This window comes from Chaetura pelagica, unplaced genomic scaffold (assembly GCF_000747805.2).
Source record: "Chaetura pelagica isolate M959 unplaced genomic scaffold, ChaPel_1.0 scaffold103, whole genome shotgun sequence".
In the NCBI taxonomy this organism is placed as follows: Eukaryota; Metazoa; Chordata; class Aves; order Apodiformes; family Apodidae; genus Chaetura; species Chaetura pelagica.
Window position 1 is genome coordinate 724,696 of NW_009953004.1, and position 3,934 is coordinate 728,629.

A 3,934-nucleotide genomic window follows, 5' to 3' on the forward strand; every position below is an offset into this window, starting at 1 on the left:
TACAGATTCTCATCTAAATGATAAAAGATTTAGTAGATCTCAACTGCTGTTCACTGGACTATTGCTAAGGAATTTCCCTGTTAGATTTGTCACTGCTTCTATTAATTCCATTTAGTCTATTAATTTGCCCTCTATTAATTTATCACAGCTTTATGGGTTGGGGTGGGTGGGTTTTTTTGCCCTCATCTGCGAAATGTTCAATGTTGACAGTGACGGAAACCTCACAGGAAGCACTGACAAGGGTTGAAAAATAATTCTGGAGCCCTTGTGTTGCTAAGGAAGTTTCATCAGTAGAACCAACGATTTGAGATTGTTTCCTCAGCAGTGCATGAGATAAATGAGAACCATTTCCAGATTCAGTAATTTTGAAATCTGAAGGAAAGATCTTATCAGTCTGCTGGCCACCCTGGATAGAATACATCAAGAAAGATTAATAGGAAACAAGGGTACATGTTTTGTTGTATAGCAAAAAAAGCCCTGCAAGTCTTTTAAGTGGCTGTTTTTACCTACTTCATTTAGCATGAAATGTAAAATCCAAGCATTGTTTTATGTAACTAGTTTCTCATTATACACTACTAGGATAAACAAGTTGTTTTATAAAAAGAAAAACAGGTGAAATTTATTAAATCATAAAAGGAGACCCTGTCTGAGGTCTGAAATGCTGCAATATTTAATGTATGCTTGGGTATCTTCCAAATGTTTTCCAGTGGATAAAGGAATCTTTCTGGAAAACTTTATTTACACAATTTTTACCTAAGGTGCAGCTGCATTAGATGTGTGAGGGAAGTTTGTTTTCCACCAGCTGCAAAATTTGACTGTTTCAGATTCACCATCCTCAAATATATGACAGATACCTTTAACAGACTAATAAATGCAAATAATGTGCACCCAGCAGCCTATGTCTAAATACAAACATCAACCTTTGTTTGTTGATGCTCTCTATCTATAGCAAATCTTGATTGTATTTATTAAATATGAAGTATTCCACTTCCATAGGAGTAGTGTGGAGCAGCAATGGCAGGAGGTATTTTACTGTAGCTGCAGCGTGCTTGAACCATCCAAGGGGAATACACGACAGATATCTGTGTAGCTCAATTTAATGTGCCTGGTTAGACAAGCACAAATGTTCATGTGCAAAGCATTTGCAGCACGTAGATACTCGTGTCCCAGTGTACATCACAGTGTATATTTGGAAGCCAATAGGAGTGCATGAAATCTTTTAAATAGTTTGTTAAAATGTGTGGGATACTCTTTTAAACAGGGAAAAAAACCCTGCGTTTTTGATGAAAGATCATCAGTTTAACTAAGTTACCATTAAACAAAAGCATATTAAGGTACTGACAGTGGTTGGGTAATGGCGTCTGTTCTTCAGTGAAGAATCAATAATTTTTATTAGAATTCTCTAACTTCAAATTTTGTGTGTATACAATACTATCAGTTATCATTTCTCTTGTAGCAGTAATGAATTTGATTCACCATTTAGAGATTTTTAAAGTACCAAGTTACAAATAAAACCTCTCCAGGTTAAAAGTGTTCCATTCATATCATGTGGGTCTGGCTTGAAGATTCCCGATGAAGAGGGGAGGCATTTTTTTCCTTTGCCAGTAAAAATAGATCACGTCTATTTTTGGACTCTGAACTCTCTGTTTCTAATTCTCAGACACTGACTGTGACTTGCTGAATATAATTCTACAGTCTGAGCTTGAAGAACATAAAGATGCTGGCTGGTTCCTCAGCTGGTGTAAATCAGCACAGCTTCTCTGATCTCTGGTGAGCTAGCCTTCTGCAAGAGCTCTCTTCTGCTTTTAGGCATTTCTGGTTTCTGATGCTTTGATTTGCCTTTGCTTTTTCTCACCTCACTGCAATAATTTCAGACTCTTGATCCATGAACATCTGAAGTTGTTTTGGGGGCCAACTCATTTGTTACTGACTCTTTTCCCCCATGGGACAATATAGGCTCTAAGTGTTGGAATAGTTAATCTGATCAAAGCACTTCAGATGTGTTCTGTGCAAACAAATTCCTATACATCACAAAGCAGGACTTAATCTGTGTTCTCCTTCAGCATTTTTCTACTCCTATAGTGTAAGTGTGTTTTTCTCACATACATTTCTGTCATGTGGTATCTACTTTCATAATTAAACATGTATTTTATTTCATATAAATGGACTTGGTGTATAAATCCTTATATTATGAACTAATCTACAGAAAACTAAACAGGAAGTTTATAATTAAGATGACAGTAGATGTTTCCTCTTTTCAGTTGCAAAATAAATGTCAAAGCCTGCCTTGTGTGGATCTACAGCCAATCCTTGGCCAACGCAAAGGTCTGTGAGGGTGTGTGAGAGTGTGCACATGTGCATGTGTGCGTGTGGGAACCAGTCACTTTCTTTAGGCACTGATATCATAACCTGTTAGGAGGAAGCAGCAACTTTGATTGTCTTGCTGCAACAAATACATAATTATGGAAAAGTCACCAACCTTTGGATAATAAGGCAATGCTTCCCAAAAGCACACTGGACAGAGGATTGAAGGGTTTTGTAAGTCTACTGTCTGTGAAGGAATCTACCTGCTTCATAACCTTCTCACAAAAATATGCCTTTTCCTTGCATCAGTAAGCTTAACTTTAAGTGAAGTTTAAGTACCATTGCTAAAAGATGGTAGAACACCTTTCTTTTATGAATGTACAGTTTTGTGCACCTTGGGGTACAGATGCTGCTCTAAATACTTTTCTAACCATCCTCCTTTCTGTTCCAAACCCTACGTACCATCTTTCCATTAGCTGTTTGGGGGGGTGGGGTGGCTGGTGGTGTGTCCCCAGTTTCTTTTTTGTCACATATTGTTATATAAAGAAGAATTAATGTAAGGTAGAAAGTAGATGCCTTTAAAAAGGTTCAATAAATCCTTCAAAGTCTGTCAGTTTTCTGCACTAGAGGAGTAGATTTAATGGATCTACATACAGCAGAGCTTTTCTGTAGTGCTTAAGTTTTCTCATCTGGCAGAGCATTGCATCATTAGGAACAAGCCCTGTGATGTGGGCAGAACTCCTGAAGAAATTCTGATTTCTGACAAGGAGTGCTTTGATTGTGGGCGTGTCCATGGATATCTTCTCTATAAGTGTTTCTTGATATGTATTTTGAGACACGAAACCTAAGAATACAGCACAGAATATGATAATGCAGAATATGGAAAAAAAGCTGTTGATTTCCATTTGTATTTTTAGTCTCCTCATTTCAGGAGAATGCCAAAAGCAAACTTCTGCAGTCATATTCAACTGTGTTATTCCTCATGACAGTATAAAATAGTGAGACAGATTCACAAACTAGATTAAGAATCATAGTTTATATTGCTGCATAAAATTGCTAAAATTGTATAGAAATCTGTATTGTAGATCATAAGTTAATGTAAAAACTCCAAGCTATTTTTTTTCACTTTGTCTGTTTAAGCCACTGGGCAAGTTGTTGCATGAATAAATATATTTTCTTCCTCTGAAACCATGTAATATTAAATGCTGTGTTGTTGGCATAAAATATAAGTTGATCAGACAGACAAAGATTATTATTCTGACAACAGCGTACACAAGGGTATCGTTGTACATTGAATTTCAGTGTGTAATATGGTATAAATCTTCATGAGAGACTCAACTTTTATTGGCTGCACAGAAGGTGTTTTTCCTTATTAAATACAGGAGATGGTCCCAGGGGATTTTTTTAAAATATCTTTATCCATTTTTTTCATCTCTTCTCTGGGTTCTGGAAGGCTGACAGATACAGCAGGATAAGCATTTCTCTTTTGAATGCCTGACTGTAGACACAGTCAGGCTTTAGCACTTGAGTCTCTGTAATGTTTTGCCTCAGCAGAGCCCATCAGATCCCACACAAGCTCCACCTTTCCCATTCCATCAATGGATGTGTGTGTGCTCCATTTTATAGCCTG